We start from the raw sequence: 21,843 nt of genomic DNA, 5'->3' as shown, positions 1-21,843 counted from the left end.
ATGGCAAACATTTCCTACCTATATTCTCCCTGTCTTTATAAAGGACAAAGCACACAGAAATGAAGGACAAAGCACACAGGAATGAGAAAAAAAAAAGGAAAACCATGACTGACATATCTTCTAGAACAATGTCTTGCCTTCCAGTAAGTGTGGCATCCCAGAGCGGAGTGTCAACATTACCTTCTTTACCTTCTTTTTGCAGAATGTTTTGTAGGCACAATGGTGCCTTCCTCTACACCCAGAGCACATTTTTTCCCATATTCCATATGCTGCAGAGACATAAGGGAGGGCAGCTACCGTTCAAAAGTTTTTTTTAATGCTGGCACTTCAAACTCCTAGCCCCTCTTTCAGATCTCCTGTATGGAGTCACTGTGGCAGTGGGTCTAGGCAAGGCCTAGTGCTGCAGTGCGACTGGTTGGAAAGGCACTTGGAGAAATGGGATTGAGCTTTAAGAGCTGGTATCTGTGAACCCTGAGGGCCTTTAACATGTCTGGCACTGTGCTCAGAAATGCCACTTTCTGGGCTAAGACTATAAACCCTTCCCCATGGCTCAAGACTTGTTCCATTAGGGCTCTACTTTTATCATTCCTGGGACCAAATAATATCAACACTCTCCAACACTCTCCTACTCTCCTTTCTCTCTCTCTCTCTCTATATATACACACACACACACACACACACACACACACCTTGGGTCATCCCAGTGTCTGTCATTCCCCTTCTTCATTTATATTGTTAGGCTTTTCTGGAGAAAATAATGTAATCACATCTAACTATGTATCAGCATGGGTGGGTTATAAATGCATTGTCTCAGATTTCTGCTGGGCCCAGAGCCTTTCCAATTGTCTTTATACAGACATAGTTTTGTTTCTGAGCTGTCATCTGCATTTTCTCCCTCTCTTATGCCTGGCCTTTTTCTCTAACATCTTCCTCATAGTATTTTTCAAGATCTCTTTATTTTTTAATCGAATTATTTTTTATTATATTCAACACAATATATATTTTATACCAATCATAAAATGATGGAAATGTTATTAAATGAACATAAATAGATAAAGTCTTTTCGTTGTTTGATTGATTGTTTTGTTTTTAGTGGAGCTTTAAAATCTTGGCTCTTACTGTGGTACAAACCCGAAATAAGAACAATTTTTAGACACTGGAGTTCACTGTACTAAGACTGTGCTTCAATGTCCCTCACATCACCAAAGATTCTACCTCCATAGTAGTTAAGCTAAGAATTGAAAGTTCTGTTGCACCAAGGAATGAATTGTAGGCACAATTATTTGGATACATATTTCCTGCTATGGTGAAAGCTATTTGACTTGAGTGATTGTCATCATGCTCAACCCGCAGGGAACAGGTTACACTCATTTAAGAAATGGTGTATGTATTAAGATGGTCTGTCCATGACATCGTTTATCAACTATTTCAATGAACAACGGTTCTGCTTGGAGTGTGGCACAGACATTAGGTGAGGGTAAGATTCTGGTTCATTGGTTGTGATGATTTTGAATAGCATTCTTCTCAGAAAAAGAGTAACTTATAAGGTCCTCTATCAAGCAAAACATTCATTCTCACTCTTTTTTGTACTCTTTCAAGGCACCTCCCAAATTAATTCTCTACATTTCTTAGGGCTGTATAAATAATTTTGAAATACGTAAGCTGTTCTGAAAACCATAGTATAGTGTAAAAATATCAAATAAACAATCCTACTAATAGAGAGGCTGAGATAGGAGAAGCATGACTTCAAGACCATTGTGTGGTACCAAGCAAGACACTGTCGCCACATACAAACAAGCAGAAAGTGTATATGGATTGTACAGTATTGGACCTATTTCAATTACCAAATTAGAGAGACCACTGGATTACAGCCAACAAATTTCTAATTCCCCACATTTTCGAATTTCAGTTGGTTAGGATATGTTGGTAATATTAATTTTCATACTAAGAGATATTAAGGAAAAGTGAGTGTCACCTGCTGTTATTTTTGTTGTTAGAGGTGGAATTGTGTTTGTGTGGGTTTGTTGAAAGATTACTTTCTTGCTTTTTCTAGGGTCTAGTTTTGCTCCTTATGTTGGTGTTTTCCATCTATTATCTTTTGTAGGGCTGGATTTGTGAAAAGATATTGTGTAAATTTGTTTTTGTCATGGAATACCTTGTTTTCTCCATCTATGGTAATTGAGAGTTTTGCTGGGTATAGTAGCCTGGGCTGGCATTTGTGCTCTCTTTGGGTCTGTATGACATCTGCCCAGGATTTCTGGCTTTCATAGTCTTTGGTGAAAAGTCTGGTGTAATTCTGATAGGCCTGCCTTTATATGTTACTTGACATTTTTCCCTTACTACTTTAAAATTCTTTCTTTGTTTAGTTCATTTGGTGTTTTGATTATTATGTGACAGGAGGAATTTCTTTTCTGGTGCAGTCTATTTGGAGTTCTGTATACTTCTTGTATGTTTATGGGTATCTCTTTCTTTAGGTTAGGGAAGTTTTTTTTCCATAATTTTGCTGAAGATTTTTACTGACCCTTTAAGTTGGGAATCTCCACTCTCTTCTATACCTATTATACTTATGTTTGGTCTTTTCATTGTGTCCTGAATTTCCTGGATGTTTTGGGTTAAGAGCTTTTTGCTTTTTGCGTTTTCTTTGACTGTTGTGTCAATGTTTTCTATGGTATCTTCTGCACCTGAGATTCTCTCTTCTTGCATCTATGATTCTTGATCTCTTTCCTAGGATTTTTAAGCCCAGGATTGTCTCCCTTTGTGATTTCTTTATTGTTTCTAGTTCCATTTTTAGATTCTAGATGGTTTTGTTCATTTCCTTTACCTGTTTAATTGTGTTTTCCTGTAATTCTTTAAGGGATTTTTGTGTTTCCTCTTTAAGGGCTTCTAGCTGTTTACCTGTGTTCTCCTGTATTTCTTCAATGGAGTATTTATGTCTTTCTTAAAGTCCTCTATTCATCATGAGAAGTGATTTTAGATCTGAATCTTGCTTTTCCGGTGTGATGGTGTATTCAGAACTTGCTATGGTGGGAGAATTGGTTCTGATGATGCCAAGTAATCTTGGTTTCTGTTTGTTTATGTTTTATGCTTGTCTCCCACCATCTGGATATCTCTAGTACTACCTTTCCTCCCTATATCTGACTGGAGCCTGTCATTCCTGTAATCCTGTTTGTTTCAGAACCCTTCAGAGTCATGCTGTCTCTGTGATCCTGTGATTCTGGGATCCTGCGATCCTGAGATCCTGCGTGTGTCAGATCTCCTGGGAGTCAAGCTGCTTCTGGGACCCTGAGATCCTGGTGTGACCAAGCTCCTGGGATCCTGGGATCCTGGGCATGTTAGAGCACCTGGGAGTGGAGTGTTGTGAGACTGGCTGCAGAGTTTGTGCCCAAGATCTGCTCAGGACACCTGCCCAGACAGACTGGATGGAACTTGTGCCACTGATCTGGTGGAGTTCCTGTGTGCCTGGGTCTTGCTGGTCTCAGTTACTCCTGGTGTTGGGACAGATGTGTCCTCCTCACCTCTAATCCTATCTCAAGATCTGTTAATATCTTGAAATTCACATAAATGGTATGTTCAACCTGGGGATAATTATGCTCCATGGGGACATTTGGCAAGCTATGGAAGAGTCAGATAGCAGTTGTGACACCTATAAAGAGTAGGGGCCTAGGTGTGTATTGTTAACCTTCTCACAGTGTCAGTGATGCCCCTGCCACCAAGAGCAGAATGTCAGGCTTCAAGAGTGTCAAAGTTGAGAAATCTGTTAGCATTCCACTAAATCTGCATCTCAGGAAGAAGTCAGAGTCCACTGCCCTCTCATAAAACCCACCCATGCAATTCCTCACTGTTGATTTAGTTTCTGTGGACAAACTGGACACTTACAGGAGACTTCATGCATTTTTTACACCCCCAATTCTCCTAATATGTCTGGAAGCTATAACATCCAAATGCAAGTCTTCATTCACTCATGGAATTATTAATGTGAAAAACACTCTTGATTATATGTTGTGTACTATGCAAAGTGGACAGACAGACAGAAGGCAGAGTAAACAAGATGTGTGCTTTTAATTATCAATCTTGATGTCCAGTAGAGAGAAATTATCTTAGTCCCAAATAATTGCAAACTGAGGCCAGAAGCTCCCACTGGTGAATTTGATCTAATTTCCAGGGTCAGAATAATGCTTTTGTTGGACACTGGTTGACTTTTGTTATCCAGGTAGGTGAGAATGAATGAATAGAAGACTCCCAACAGAGGGACCAGCACCCACAAGTCCCTAAGCTCGTTGATGCAGAAGATAGCAAGGCAGAAGGCAGGTGCTGCCCTGGAATACTCAGGAAGGAAAGATTTCTGGACAGCAAGCCTGTGGCTAGTTGCTCATTTCTTTCCTTCATTTAGCAAGTTGAGTAATGCCTGTAATCCAACTCCTGCCCTACACACTGGAGTTTATACTCAGAAATTTCATTTTTGTAGATGGTACAAATAACAAACAAAAATTTTTTAAAATGTGTGGATAACCACAGAGGCACTGAGAATCTGGGTGGGGGGAGTGAGAAGTGTCTGCTTTTACACTGGGTGCTAGCACTTGAGCAAATGCAAGGAGAATCACAGAGCATGTCATGTCAAGCAAAGAACACAGTAGAAGCTTCTAAAGAGAATAATCTCACCACCAGTTGGAACACCTTCCTGTAGGTCCCATATCACAGCTGACTCATACAAAAGTCACCTTCTCAGTGAGTGTGTCACGAACTTCCCAAGCTATCAGAACCTTGGAGTTGATGTTTTAACACTGAGTACTGAAAACAAATTCTTATTCCTCCGTTCCTCTCCTAGAACTTCTCTGCTTTTCCTTTCCCTTTCGTTTCCCTTCCCCCTTACCTTTCCATCTTGACTCTTGTCTCTCTCCTGATATGTGCACCATGTATGCATGTATTCACAGGCATATCTTTTGTGACCACATGAACACAGGCACTCATGTACATGCATGAGTGCATGCAGACACACACACACACACACAGACATCTTTGTGGGTGTTTCTCTTTTAAGATCTTATTGTCATGTACGCCATGCTTGTTATTTTTTTTTTCCTTCAAGATGAGGCCAGAGCTTTTAACTTTATACTTTACCTTTGTAAACCAACTATCAGTACATTGAACGCTTCATACACGTGCTTTCATGTTCACTACACAGATTGTGTTGTAGGGCCTGCTGACCCAGTGCATACCTGTTAGCTGAAGCACTGGATTGTGTGCCACACTTATGCAGAGTCTCTCAAAAGATCTCATAAATGAGGAAAAAGCACATTTATTTATTATGGTGTCTCCAGGGTCCCACCTTACAGTCTTCTTTGACTCCAGAGGGACTGCTTTTAGAAATGTGTGGCCCATCATTCCATCTGAGTGTTTAATCTGTATTCAGTTATATCTTCTCTTCTGCTTATTTGCAGCACCTTTCTCCTAGATTGGAGTCTCACGGCCTCCTTGGACTTCTGCACTCTGGTCTGTTTCATATTTATACCAGTCAGGTGAGTCCTCATGTGTGGGGCATTGGGCTATGCACAGACAGGCTGGTCTTCAGTCAAGCTGAGATGCTGAACCCCAGGACCCCAGGTCATAATTTACCTACATGGACAGGAGTTCTCTCATGCTCCTGGAACTCTAGCTCCTGCCTAAGTTACCACTCCCCACAGTCCCCATAATAGAAACATGGCTAGAAGTCAAATAGGCAATGTCCCAAGCTTCTGACCTTCATGCTAAACTCCTCCCCAGTTAACTAGCAACAAAAAAGATAGCAGCTCACTTTAAAAGGGGCTGTTTGGCCTCTCCTTGTTCTGTCATTCCTTTGTTCTCTTATGTCTTACTCCTCTCTCCTCTCTTTGTTTTCTCCTCCCCTCCCCTCCCCTCCCCTCCCCTCCTCCCCCCTCTCCTCTCCCCTCCCCTCTCCTCCTCTCCTCTCCTCTCTCTCACTCTTACTCTCTCTCTAGCCTTCCCCCTCCTCTCTCTTTCTACCTTCTCTCTTTCCCCCTGCCTTTCTACAATAAAGCTCTAAAACCATAGTCTGTCTCTGTTTATCAAGGCCTACTGCGCTCAGAGGATGGGATAGGTTTTCTCCTAAGGAGCTATTTCTAATCTCCCTCTGGAAGGCCTTTTTGTGCTCCAGCCAAAGCCGGCTGTGCTCACTGTCACTGGTGTGGGATCCTGTCTTCCCTCTTCCCTCTCTCCTATAACCCGGGACTACAGGGTGTGGCCCCGAGGCCCCCATGTTGGACTGCCCCTTGACCACCCCCGCTCCCCGCCCCCGTCGAGTGGGTCAGAGGCTTGAATGCCCACCCGGGGCTGAGTGGAAAGCATCTGGCAGCCTCCCACGTCCTCCTGTACAGAGCATAGGTGGAACTCTGGCTGGACTTGGGCCTTCCCTTCCCCACTTCCCCTAGACCCTTGTTAGTTCCCACACTCATGGACATGATAATTTTTCTCTACAGCTCATCTTGATATGTTTCTTTCATGTTCTCATGGGCATTTCCTGCTCTCCAGGCCCATGTTTCATCTCACGTGGATTTCTGTAACCAGTATCTGTTTCTTATTTTAGAATAGCTCCACACTCTTGAGCCACTATTCCCATCACTACCTTCATCGTCTTTCTATCAGAGAGTAAGCACAAGCCTCTCTCACTTTCTTGGTCTCCAGAATAAATGGTACATCCCTAACCTGGTAGACACTACACCAGCTTTTCTAAAGCCATCTTCTCTGGTGCTTTTCTTGCCATTTCCTCTCACTATATCTGTGAACTGACCTGCAAACTTCACTGCCTGTCTCCTACTGAAATCCACTCTAGCCCCAAAGATCAGCTTTGGAAGGCAGATCCACCATGAAGCCTTGGCTTACCCTCTATCGAGCTTTGCTGTGTTCAGCCCCAGCTCCTTAGCTACAACTCCTCTTGTGTTATAGTCATTTTGGAAGACTTTCCCTTCTTTGTAGCTGTGAGCTTCTTAAGAATAGCAACTTTTTTTTTTTACTGCATTTCCTCCAATATCCAAGATTAGATTCAATAAAACAGAAGCTATATATATAATTAAAGAAACTCAAATGACAATCTAGGCAAAGTAAAAGGCATTTGTTCTGTTTGCCCAGAAACCACTTTTCATTTAAATAGCTTTCTATAACTGTTCTAAAATTGCTGCTCAGTCAAGGGCAGGGGTGGGTGTCTGCAGTCCCAGGACCCACAAAGGGAGGCAGTACCATGAATGTGCGCCACACTTAAATGCTGGTTTCTGGAAACAAGAGATGTAATAGAATTCAGTGCTACAGCATTTGTCCATCATGAACCAGGACCTGAATTCAATCTTTAGTGTTACAAGAAACAGAATAAAAAACATGTTGCTTTCATGGGCATATGTTTCCAGGAAGTTTATATTTTGTGTGTGCATTTGTTTACATGTGTGCACATGCTTATGTCTGCGTGTATTTTGTGATTTTGCTGTGATAAAAATAATGGCCTAAGATTTAAAGCCAACTCAGCAGCAAGCTCTTATACAACCAAATTTACACTAACCCCAAAGTGTCCATGAGCAGCATGGGACATTCTGGACACACAGGCTGTATTCTTCCAAGGTAGCTTCACCTCTGTAGCAGTCCTGGCTCCTGCTTCTATGCCTGCTGCTGAGCAGTATACATGCTGTATGCAGCTTACTTCGTGAAGAATTCTGAACTGCTGGCATCTCTAGCTTCATGGGGTCTTCATTGAAGTTTTGGTTTTATTCTCACAGGTCGACACACCATCCTGGCAGGAGCGATCTGCAGAAACTCCAGTGCTACAGAATTCACTGCCTGGCCACTCAGTTCTTTCTCTGAAATGTTGATAGAGCCTCCTTTATCTTTTACTTCTTATCTTCTGCCTGTCTTGTAAAATCAGAATGATCTGGATCGTATCAAAACCTACTACCAGTATAGCCTGCACTTGGGTGCACTGAAACTCTGCCTGAGGCAGCCTTTGAGGGTCTCACTGGCTGAACAGAGGGCAATGACCCTTTGACTAGCCCTGGGTAAGTAGGTCACCTCTGGCTCTGCTCTGAAACTAACAAGAAGACATGGAAGATTGCTGTGGAATAGTATCATATGAACATGTCAGGTCTGTTGTAAACATGAGCACATGAAAGTTGTGGTTTCCTGCATAGGGCCAGTACAAGATGAAGCCAATCAAATTCTAACATGGAAGAAGAGGGACTCAGCAGGCTCCCCCTGACTAGATGAGGAACTACTGGCAGTTGATGGCTGCTGAGAGAAGGGTAATTAGTTCTTGTTAAAGGGGCGTCCCCTGATAAGTTAGCCATGTGCTACTAGCTTGACTTACTCCTATTAAAGCAGCAGTATTTGGACTCAATGGGATCCAAAGTAAAAGGAGACGAGTACGTGAAGTGGAGCAGGATATGAGAGAAATATATAAAGTAGTCGTGTAGGGAAGGAGGACATAAGAGCAGGGTGGTAGGAGTTCTGTTTTTGTTACAGTACATGTTCTACAACTTTCCTTGTGCATCTATAATATGATTTGTAGTGTTCATGCTGAAACAACTTCCCAGCAGTTTATATATCATTCATTTTCTTTATTCTTTCTCTTAATATGTACTTATGGGAGTAATTAGACAAAGAGATGAAAAATTATTTCCAGGAATGCTCTAAGTCTAAGTTCTTTCAGCTTGCTTAAGAGCAAAGTGAGTGTTAGATTCTCTGTGGGTGAAGAGATGCTTAAAGGAAATTCAATTTATGACAGGCCTGGCAGAGACTTCCAAAAATGCTTAAAGATATATAGGAAATGGAAGTATTTCCAGTTTAGCACAATTAGTGTAGTAACAATGTTCACAGAGATGTATATGACAGCAAGCTGCAGCCATGATGCGCATGAATGGTGCATGAATGTTCATGCGATACATTAGCAAAGGAGATCAGGGTTGCCAGGCATGGAAAGCCAAATTGTGGGAAGCTTGGCATTTCTGCCTTCCATTTTCGGGTTTTATCTGGGATTAGAAGGTGCTGTCTTGTAGCCATTTGCAGATACCATATTGTATGCTACTTAGGCAGCAAGGTGACAAACAAGATGTCAGGGAATGGGCCTGATGTCAGCAGCATGGAAATAAAAGACTCATTGCTACTCTGTCAGCAGCTTTACAGTGACCTCCCTCCTTATGATGTAAAAGGTTATTTCCAGCCACACCAAAGTTTTAAGGCAGAAGAGAGTAACTTACTTAAAATAACATTGCTGACATACTTTAAAGTCTGAGAAGATTCAGAAACTTGTCCCAGTTGAAGAGTTCATCCTTGATGTGTCTGGGTCCTGGATGAGGCCAAAGACCACAACCACCCGGGGTTTTTGACATTCCACTGATCTCACTCTGATCATCTCTTTGGTCTAGTCTCCATCTATTTCCCTGTAGTTTCAGCTCATTTCCTCATTTCCACCCTTGAGGAGCATAAGGAGCAGATGGTGGCAAATCACCAGATAAGGACCCTTTATAAACTGAAGACACATGAACTCATCTCTCAGCCTGTACCTTCCTGGGGAGAGCAGCTACAGGCCCTCAGTTCATGAGACAGAACAATAGGAATCCTTCATATTCTATTCATAAACCTGCCTTTCTCAGGCCCCCACTTTATTTTCTCCTAGTAATTGGCCTATCCCTTCTCATAATGACTGAGATGTTTACCCACAAATAGGATGGGTAAACATCTTCAACTAATGTATTCTCATTCCCAAACCCTACAGGAACAATTGTGTTTGGATTGCTAAATCTGTGAATAGCATCGACTGATGGGTTATATTGTTTTGTAAAGCAACATGTTACTATTTGAGGCCAAGACAATTTCAATATACATTTTGTGTGGATCTAATAAGCCATATCTTCCATACGACATCAATTCTTCTAATCTCCCAGGATCCTTGTAGGTGTAGACATCAGAGAAGCCATTGGTATTGGTCTGCTGGAACACAATATTTTACTAGGCCTTTCATTTGCATGAGCATCATTTTCAGTTGGACAATGAGTTCCACAGCCTCCTTTTTCCGAAATTGGCAGACACTGTGGTAAAGACTTTGTATATGTAGATAAGACTTGGGCATACTTGCCAGCTGTTTCCAAAAGGAACTGAAGATTTCTTAGTCAAGAATTTGTCCTATCGAGTTAGACATTATAGTCTCAGTCTGGTAACAAGATAGTACCAGGCTGAAGGAGAGTAGGTGTTTAAACTACAGAGTAGGTAATCTGGAGCTATTTCCAATTGACAGTGATAGAGACACACCTGGAATATAGGAAAGTAGAGAATAATAAAGCCTGTAGAATATATGTTCAACATTTTGACTTTGCCACACAGCGACACAATTCATGCTTGAGAAATAAGCAATTAATCTTACTCTGCTCTACCTCCAAATCTTACAATATGTTAAGTAAGTTTCCAACTTTCTGTTGGGCTGCACTCTTAGCTATCCTTGTTTAACTATGTGCTACCTGTGGACTGGAGGCTGGACATATTAGTAAATCAACAACACCAAAAAAAAAAAAAAACCCTCAGCAATAACAAACTCAGAAAATTTTGTTGATTGTGCTCAGTTTGGAGTATTATAATATAATAGAGTATAATGCAAAAGAGAAAGCCATCATTATAAGCCCATTTGGACTTGGGGAGCCCTGGAGAAATAGGGAGTGATGTCACTATGCCACAGTGTTACAGTGTATAGAGTGAATGTGACCTGGCTTTTGTGATGAGGTTTGATAAGTGATATTTTATGCTACTCATGGTGAGCTTTCTTGTACAATCTGTGAGAATGGCACAACTAAAACACAGCTTGCACTTTTATACTTGAGTCTGGATCTACATTAGATCCAGTATTCTAGACTGTGTGGATTTAACCACATTTTTTATCAAGACTAATAGACCTAGACACCCAATTGAGACCTCACAGTCAATGGGTCTATAGGCCATTTGTCAAATTAATGCTATTACAGAGGTTGTTTTCCATTTCCTTCTCTCTTGGTGAGGAGTTCTTTGTTTTTCACATTCTAAATATTTATTGTTGTATACACAGATAAGTATAGTTATTATACCCCAGCTTAAAAAAAAAAGATTCTCTTTGCAACAGATGGAGACTACTACAGAGAACCACAATTTATCAAAATACAAAGAACAATTCATCATGTTGTGTCCAGTCCACCTGATGCTCCTATAACATAATTCCTGTATTTTTTAATTAGATATTTTCTTTATTTACATTTCAAATGCTATCTCGAAAGTTCCCTGTACCCTCCCCCAGCCCAGGTGGCTGATTATGGGATGGATCCCCTGGTGGGGTATTCTCTGGATGGTCAGTCCATCCTTTCGTCTTAGCTTCAAATTTTGTCTCTGTAACTCCTTCCATGGGCATTTTATTCCCTATTCTAAGGAGGAATGAAGTATCCACAAGTTGGTCTTTCTTCATCTTGATTTTCTTGTGTTTTGCAAATTACATCTTGGGTATTCTAAGTTTCTGGGCTAATACCCACTTATCAGTGAGTGCATATCAAGTGATTTCTCTTGTGATTGGACTACCTCACTCAGGAGAAGATTTTTGAATCATCCAAGGAGAGGCTTCAGTTCTGGGCTATTTGGTCTATGAGCCTAAATAGCCTCGAACATTCTTAGCTGGTTCTTTCCTCTCCTGTATCTTTGTTTCGTTCCCAGGCAGATACACCTTAGGTGGTTACTTATTATAATGCCTATGTCATTTCTGTCATCCTTTGAATTTACTATTTTGTTTTCTACCGTGGGGCACCAGCAGGCTGTGATGTACTAATGTGTGGTGACAGGACCTGGACATCTGACAACTGGGGCCCCATTTCAGGAAGAAGAACTAAGCACAAATTGTGAACCACATTAAATCCTTGTCTCTAATCTAGCTGGCATAATTTTTCTCATGTCAGTGAAAGGAAACACATTCTCAACTCTACTGTTCTCATGCTTTGTGCGTTTTTGATATCCTGAAGTAATTAACGGTTCCCTCCAGATTGCCCTTCATCGACACCATTGTGTAATAAAGTTTACATTGTATTATAATAAGAGCAATCTGAGGTTATTGAATTCAGTAGTCCATCTATTCTTCCAACCCTGATAGATTCTGCTAACATCATAAAGACAATCACTTTTTTATCATAAATATTTAAAGTATGCTTATGTTAAATATGTTGGGGCAGGGCTATATCCAGAAAAACTACCTTAAATCTACACCCACACTTAACCATAATTGATCTTTATATGCTATAGGGTTTCATGTGTACTGGATTGGCCTCCAACGTTAACTTTCTATCTAGGCAAAGTTCCTGTCTCTACCTCCAGAATGTTAGGATTAGAGTCGTATACCACCATGACCAGTTCATGTGTTAGTGAGATTGAACCCAGGCGTCCTGCTTGCTAGGCATTCCCTCTTCCAACTGAGCTACATCCTTGCTCTGCTCACTTATCTCATCAGTAAAAATTATAGTGTCTTCTAAAACACATTTCATTGATATTCATTTTATATATTTGAAACAAAGTGTACTCACTCATGGAATCATATTTTCATATAACAAAATTATCTATTTATGCTCCTGTGTATGCACCATCACCATGAAAATAACAACTGGGTCCTGAGAGCTGCCTAATACCCATCTTTAGGCCCTGCTTATGTTTGGCACTTATTTGCTTCCTGTCACTGTACATATTGTGACATGCATTCTTATGTATTTCTTTCTTTTCTTTTCTTTTCTTTTCTTTTTTCTTTTTCTTTCTTTCTTTCTTTTTTTTTTTTTCGTTTTTCGAAACAGGGTTTCTCTGTGTAGCCCTGGCCATCCTGGAACTCACTCAGTAGACTAGGCTGGCCTCAAACTCAGAAATCCACCTGTCTCTGCCTCCCAAATGCTGGTATCAAAGGCGTGCACCACCACTTCCCAGATCTTATGTATTTCTTCCACTAAACATAATTCTTTTATATCAGACTGTATGAACCTGTACTTACTACAAAAATTGCCAATATTTCACAAACAGATAAAAAATACTCTCTATTATAATGGTTCATAAACAGTCTCTACTATAATGGTTTTAATTATTATCTTAAAATTTAATTTGCAAAGACAACCATTTGCTTTATAGATATACCATAATTTTTTATAGGTAAGATCTTATTATGAACATTTTTTGTTATCTCAATGGCTTAATTACATTTTAATGTATTTTTTTCAATTTCTCCAGGATGAATTTTTATTAAAATCCAATGTGTTCAAGGACAGACAAATGTTAAAACATATATATATATATATATATTTAAATATATATATATATATATATATTTAAAACAAACACACACACATATCACCCCCTCAATACAATATGTAGCTTGGCTGTCCTGGCCTCAAACTCACAGAGATCCACTTGTCTCTGCTTTCTGAGTGCTGGCATCCAGCTACTATGCAAATTGAATCTCCCCAAAGTGACACATTAAAATGCCTCTTGGTTCCCAACAGTCCTGCTGCTCCACCAGTGAATTCCACCTCTACATGGACTTTCCCCAAGAAGTGGTAAATAACTGCACAATTTCCCCTCTCTCCAGCATCCACACCCAGTCAGTTATCTGGGTCCCTTCTTGGTGGACCACAGTTAAAATCATGTTTAAAACTGAAGTAGCTAATGAAAATGCTTGGATCTCTTAGATAATCCTCAAGGTGAAAATACCTGAACCCACCTAAAAAGATAAATAATTAAATAATCTAACTTGAAGATAGTGCCAACATCTGAAACAGATTCACATTTACTAAGACACATGACCCCCCCCCCCAAAAAAAGAAAAAAACCCACAGAGACAGCAGGGTTGGGGAGATGACTTTGACAATAAAGCATTATTGTCCATATTGTGCAAGCTCAAGAAACTGTATTCAGTTCCTAGAAGCCACATAAAAAGCCTGGTGTGTGGAATATTATTATAATTCCAGTGCTGAGGAGGCAGGGACAGGTGGTTTCCCGTGGTTTAGTAACAGACAGCATACACAAATTTGTGAGTTTAGGCCAGTGAAATCTTATCTCTGTCTCTGTCTCACTCTGTCTCTCTCTCTCTCTCTCTCTCTCTCTCTCTCTCTCTCTCTCTCTCTCTCTCTCTCGTGCACAAAATGGATGACATCTGAAGAATGAAACCTTAGCTCTACCTCTGATTTGCTGCACACACATGTGCTTGTCTGTACAAAGAACACACAGTATATTAATAGTATAGCACACACTGCCATATACACTTAGGCACACAATCTCACAGCACACCATCCCATAGGCACAGTCTCTTAGACTCACTCATTTTGTGTTTTATACTCACATGCACAGGAGCATACTACTTTGCTTTGTTGTGGATCACTCTGCAGAAACTCCAGTCCTTCCCCTTTCCTCAACTCCATCTCTCTATCTTCCTCTGAGAGCAAGAAGCAAAGATCATCCTCAGTTGATCAGGGGAAGGTATCCTTCTGTCTTGACGCTCCTGTAATGATGCAGACTCAACTGTTTCCTGCTGTACCCACTGAGATCACAAGACAGCTGCTGAAATAGCATCTTCCATGGTTTCCTCTCAGGGCCCAGAAGCCTCTTGTGCAGAACTAAACTATACTATGCTGAACTTAGTTTCTCTTGGGTTCACACCTACTATGGGAAGGAATTTGATTAAATGACCATGACTTGGGCTATGGGAAAAATGTACCACTGGGATCTCAATATCTGGCTTTAGTTGTTGATTCTTTGATAAATCCTTTTTAGCCCTGACACTGTAATTCAGAAGTGACTCTGTAGGGCAGCTATGTGAATATGCCACTGTGTCCTCTATACTTTTTTTGTTAGAGAAAGTTCTTTCTAAGGTCCCAGTGATTATCATTCCTTAAGGAAGTTGATCCACTTTCCAAGCGATTCTCTTTTCTAAAGAGAAATAGAGGAGGAGAATCTGTGGGTAAGGGCATGTGGGGGGAGCTGGGAGGAGCTGGGAGGAGCTGAGAGGAATAGAGGGATGAGAAAGGGTGGTCAGGATGTATTGTGTGAGAGAAGAATTATTTTCAATTGAAGAAGAAGGAGAAAGAAAAGGAAAGGAAGGAAGGGAGGGAGGGAGGGAGGAGGAAGAGGAGGAGGAGGAGGAGGAGGAGGAGGAGGAGGAGGAGGAGAATTCTCCAAGTTTAGCTGCCTTCTATGGAGAATTCAATAAGGATGTCAAGGTGAGGGCCCCATTTAACACCTCACTGAATTTTCTAGACATGTCAGCAAACACATAGTACATTCCTCCAAATCATAGCATTTTTGCCAAGAATTAGCATTCTTGGTATAAATTATTATAAAATTAGAGAAAAAAATCATTTTTAGGGAGAGCTTATATAGCTAGAAAAGGTTAAGTCAGACACTGCTAGACCAACAAGCTCCTTTCAATAATCACCTTTCACAGAGAGTGAGCTTTTGACATGTGTATCTCTAGAGATTCACGGTTAAAAAAAAAAAAAGAAAAGAAAGAGGTACATAAATCATGGAAAGAACTGCTCGCACCAACAGCTCCTAGGGAAGACATCTCTCCAGAAAGTGCATTAGCCTATGCTTCGTGAGGGCTCACATGCTGTTGATTCTAGACCTTTAATGTTGATACCTGTGTGCTCCTTCTGAGATTAATACAAATGAGGTCCTGATCACTGATCTCTCTCCTTCCTGAGGACCTACATTTGAGTTCAATCCTTTGTTGTCTAGTACACAAACACTGGATGTGAAGAACAAAACAGGGGCCAGCTGTCTTGAGGACATTTGAGGGCATCAGAAAAAAAAAAATAGAGAAAAGTTTAAGCCATGGATACATGGCTACCCTTGAAGTTACAGATAGTCACAAGACAGACCTTTGAAAGCAAATTTAGCAGATGCAACAATGTTTTTGCTATTTCTGGTGCAAAAACTCTTGTGTTATTTCTTTTTTTTAATTTATTACGTATTTTCCTCAATTACATTTTCAATGCTATCCCAAAAGTCCCCCATACCCTCCCCCCCCACCCCCTGCCCACCCATTCCCATTTTTTTGGGCCCTGGCGTTCCCATTCCCCTGTACTGGGGCATATAAAGTTTGTGTGTCCAATGGGCCTCTCTTTCCAGAGATGGCAGACTAGGCCATCTTTTGATACATATGCAGCTAGAGTCAAGAGCTCCGGGGTACTGGTTAGTTCATTAAAACAACTTCATTTCTACTTCAAGCCCAGTGTTTCTAGGCTTCTTTAGGATGACTTAAAACAGATCAGTGATTTATTTGTTACTTAAAATTTCAACTCTTCCACATTCAAAATCTTCCTTCTTGCCCTCAGGACCTCTATGATAAGAAACTGGAGCAGTGCTGAGAGGAAACCACCAGTTGAACTAAGATAATATTTTGACATCTTTGTATCTCTCACTTAGAACAAAACCTTTAGGCTTAAAATGAAGACAGCTAAACTTTAGGGATTAGTTTCTCCTGCATTTGGTCATGAAACATAGTCTCCTAACTAATTGGAGGATTGAAACAGCACTAAGCCAAAACTAGGTTCCCATTCTTGGTTTCTTAATTGTGCAAGCTTGACTGAAGACTAATAAGGCAACTCAAGGATGAGGAAAACTACAGCAGGTAGCCATAGCCTTGTGCACAGTCTGCTCCTCTGCTCCTCTGTCTTCCACTCTAGCGGAAGAGACTTAGGAACTAGAAGGCTTTCCTGGAGCCTCATAGGAAGACTTAGTGCTCATCATTTCCTCTATGAGCTGGAGCCACTTGCCTAGCTCGAACTGAAGGCAAGCTCCCCAGACTTCCTCCTTAGCTTGCCTTCTAACCCCCTATACCCACTCACTAGTCAGGCCCAACCCTTTCCTTACCTCTACCTCTAGGGCAGCTCCTTGTTTCTCCTTATTCTACATTGAAATTCTAGATACAAAAGATTTTGTTTTGGTTTTCTAGGTAATATTTCAGTAGTTTAGTTTTGTGACCTCTCTTACTTGTCTCTTATATTTTTTGATTACAGCACCTCTGACAAAGAATGTTAATGGAGTCTATTGATATTTTAAATAGATGGTGATTGCATTGAAGGCAAAGGCATTGTCTGAATAATCTTTATACCCTATAAAAATTCTTAAAATTCGCAGGGGCCCAGGGCATAGTCAGTGAGTAATAGTGATAAACTTATCCTCTTTGCTAATGAAGAATACCATAGTCCTTATCTGCCTATAGCTCATACATCTCAAACGAAATTTGACCTCAATCAATCTGTAGTGATGAACTGAATGTAAACTACTGTATCTTGAACCCACTGCTCACTATGTGTCTGTATAAGTCTTGTATCTTAAACCTACTGCTTTTTATGTATCAGTGTCAGCCTTCTAACCAGAATTTGGATTGTGATTTGAATGTTCTTTATGAGTATTTTGATCTCTTTCAAATTCTTTGAGTTGTCTAGTAACCTCAGTTTAAGTTTGGATTATACAAGACTTGCTTTACAAGCATTTCTCCAATACTATATATAGTAGTTTATTGAAAAACAAACAAGCAAACGAACAGACAAATGAAACAACTAACACTTGAGTTCTTTGGTCAAATAGAACCCTCTTTTCTAAGGATTACATTGCTTGCTGGAAGGTTCTTCTGTGAACACTGCAACAGTTCTCAGCATAGCCAATTCCAAGAGTGTTGTAGACAAGACTGCAAACAGTCCCCCTTAGAACTAGAGGAAGGATTAGACTCAGCACCTTTAGTCCCCCAGAACCTGTGCTTGCTGGAAGTGTGGGGTGTCTGCCAGGATGGAGTACTCCTGCTTTCACCATTTGCATTTCACATTTAAAAACTGGACGACTGATTCATTCCTTACTTCTCCAAATGTCCAAAGTTGCATTCCATTCAGTGACAACCAAGAAGAAACATACTCATTAACTGATAAACTTTTGTTAAACAGAGCAAAATGCTATCCATATTTCAAAGATTGATAAATAACAGTGGGTCTTTTCTAGGGAGAAGGTGGTAATAATAATGTTATATATTGTTAGGGTCCAAGAATTTAAAAATAATCCACTATAAAAACCAAGTTCATGCCAGTAAACGTTTCTTTATTCAGAATGTTGATATACCAGGGTTCAGGATCCAAACCTTGTCAGGGGCAGTGGGCAGGAGGACAGGACAGAGCAATCATTTAAAGCAAAGCAAAGCAAAGCAAAGCAAAGCAAAGCAAAGCAAAGCAAAGCAAAGCAAACATTAGGTGGGATGTGAGTAACCAATCAGGTAGACGCGTATGTTGTATGTTTCCACACCTGGCACCTTAAGTGGGTTATTATCCATTAAGTACCTCAGACAGCTTTCCTGATACCTTGGCCTGGATCAAGACCAAGCCTCTTTATCAGTTTCAGTTTGACTGGGTACTAACCAACAAAGCATATAGTAACATATTCATTCAGGGCACCTGGGACCGGAAGCCATTTCTGGAAATTCAGTTAATTCATAGAATTTAGCCTAGTATGAGGTGGAGACTAAATATAAGATGTGATTTCTGTGAGTAAATTGGCCTCTAAGAATATTAGTGACTTTATCCCACTAATGAATAGAAGCTAGCTCTCCCTGACATCACATTACTCAGTGTTGGCACTCTGACTATTTAATGATTTCAAAACTATGTCAAGAATTCAAGTGAGGAAAACTGTTCTTTGTGTGTATGTCTATCAAGTTTCCCCAACAGTCAGCCTTAAAAAATGTACTCTCATTATTTATGTAATCTTACTTTATGTAAACTTATCTAATCTTACCATACCAGTTGCTGAGAATTTTTAAGCTCTTTCAAGAGTTTACAAGCCACACACTGTTGATTCAAGTAGTGTGGAGCCTGGGTTTAGTCCATGATTATGTCTTACCAGTTATTAACAATATCCTTGTGCTGGATTCTTCTAACAAGTGACACATAGTTAAGAATATGGCTTATATAAAATTAAGTAATAGACATAGTGAGTGTGGGGGACTCTGTTCAATAGTGGCATTAGTCACACATTTGCACTAATGGTAAATTCTCAGATGGTGACACTCATTCTGAATTCCTAGAGTCAAACATGAAGAGGCTCTCAACAAGAAACCAAGAGAAAAGGAAACATCTAAGGCATGATTCAGAGTAGTCATTGTTGAGTGGCTAGGCTAGTGGTCAGAAGACAGGTTACACTATGAAAAATATAATTTTAAAAATATTTAAGAAGATTTATTATAAACATATTTATAATGCCATAATATTAACATATAGAATAGAAAAGCAAATATTTATTAAAGGTTTTTTTTTTGCAAGGTAAGATCCTAGAAGGGACACACTGAAATCTCCTTAGTCAATACCTTGTTTATTTATAGGCCACACAATGCTTTATGCATGGGTGTAAGAGCAGTGAATAACAGCCAGATTCTCTTCTTGTGGGACTTATAGTCTAATATGACAAATGCAAATTCATTATTCCTTTTCTCAAATATTTACTACCTCTCTAAGAGGTATGGAGCTTTTTATTGAAAAACACTTAAAATGTCAACAGTAAATATTTTCAACAACAGATGTAAGAAATATTGCAAGGAGCTCTTCATGAACAAGAGACTTTTCTTCAAATCCTGGTTATGATAGCTCCTTCAGCCATGAAGCCATTGCAATTTATTATTATTATTATTATAATTTTGTTCTCTTCATGCAATAAGCATAACAATGACTTTATAAGGATGTTCTGTTGACTAAATCAAAACATGTGTGTTCATCTCTTTATAGAGTGGCTAGGGTGACATAAATCCATGAATGCTTTAACAAAGTAGGATGTTTGATTGGTGCCTCCATGGATAGCAAGCTACACCTGACAGTAAACAAGAGTAACTTGTATATCAAGGAACGGTCCTGATGGGAAACATGACTTTAGAAGAGCACAGATTCTGGAGGACAGTGAGCTGCACAATTTGTTTGTAGCAATGAGTCCATGTAGATAAGCAAGACAAAAGTCAACTAGAATGATAAGTGGCCCTTGGATTACTCACAAAAGAATTCATGGAGGTCAAAATAGTTCCCCCACCTACAGACATTGATACACAGCATAGTTAGGTGAATTAGCCAAGATTATATCATTAACAGAAAATGCAGAATTCTGACATCCATCTGGCATTCTCTCTCCTTGATGTCCTGGCCAGGTGGTAAGACAGTATCTTATCATCATCTCCATCAATTCATATCTGAACAACCATGGCCTGCTAGACATTCCTCATAATATATAGCAGCTTTCCCACCCTGTCCTCCAGTATGAGTGTTATAATCATGGCAAGAAAAAGCAATTATAAAACAAGTGGAGGAATGAAAAACAAGGGGCCATTTCTCAAAAATGAGATGATGCTTTGTAAAAATGAGCAAATTTTATGATGCCATCTGGAAAATGTTTTATATTCCTGATACAATGCACTGAGCATAACTTAAAATTGACTCACCAGATCTGTGATGCTTTTCTGCACCTTTCCATATGGATGTGGTCTACAGGAATCAATTTTATTAGTCCTTGGACAGGGCATCTGATGTGACTTCTCCAAAAAAAATAAAAAAAAAAAGAAAGAAAGAAAGAAAAAGAAAAGAAAAGAAAAAAGAAAAGAGAAAGAAAAGAAAAAAAAAGGTTGTTGGATGGATTCCAATGGAGCTTGTTAGGAAAGAAACTATAAATTCTGTAAGACAGAAACTCTCCTCACCCTCCTGATCTCTCTCTCTCTCTTCCTCCTTTTAGCCCTTCTTTCCCATGTTTATCAAGAATACACAACACAATGTCAAAAATTCAGACTTCATAACCTCAAATGGTTTGAACCCAGCTACTGTCTGTCTCACTCCTGCTGCTTCTTATCTGTTTGGTTTTCAATACAAGATTTGACAGTGTAGCTCTGGCTGTCCTGGAACTTGTTTTGTAGACTAGGTTGGCCTTGAACTCAGAGATCTACCTGATTCTGTCATCCGAGTGCTGGGATTAAAGGTAAGCCATCATTCCCAGTGACTCTTGCAACTTTAAGGGACAGAAATTGAGCACAGTTTCTTCCACACTAAGAGCAGTCTTTGGACAAAATTTATTGTAACTGGATTTTGGAATTACAGACAAAGACATTTTTCTCAAATTTTGTCATGGGCCCTAATGCTAACACAAGTAGAAAAGATTTAATGTCTCATAAATGAAAGAAATGTTCATTAATTTGGCTAGGAATTCAGGAAAAATTAACTTTCCTTTATAAAAAGGTTCCATGGAAGCTTATAAAGAGGAACATTTAATTTGCATCAAAGAGCAAACTGCTTTAAAACAATTAAAAGCATCAGTTTATGGAAAAACAACTGATATGTTAAATACAAACCATTCTTCTCTGTTCATTGAAGGACCTTCTCAATGAGTTTTCATGACAGCATTGAATTAGCTTAACTTAAATTGCTTAATCTAATTGAAATGAGTGGAATTGTGTTTCTTTTTAAAATTATTAATTGAAACACCTTCCCCCTTTTAGTCTAGAAACAGTGCTAATTTATAAAAATCTGCTATTCTGTTTTTTGACATCACTTTTAATGGTGAGCACATGTAAAGCATGTGAATTGATTTGGTAGTTTGATGAACGATTTCTCCTTATTCTGATGTCATTTATGTAGTGAGTGTGTCAGTATATGTGTGTACCTGCATGAATTTATGTACACCATACGTGTTCAGGTACACAAAGAAACCAGAAGAGGCCCTAGAGTTGGAATTAGAGGTAGTTGTGACCTGCTTGATGTGACTTCTGAGACCTGAACCTGGGTCCACTGGAGCAATTAAGTTCTTTTAACTGCTGAGCAATCT

This window comes from Mus musculus, chromosome 9 (assembly GCF_000001635.26).
Source record: "Mus musculus strain C57BL/6J chromosome 9, GRCm38.p6 C57BL/6J".
NCBI lineage: Eukaryota > Metazoa > Chordata > Mammalia > Rodentia > Muridae > Mus > Mus musculus.
Note: the sequence above shows the minus strand (reverse complement) of the source record.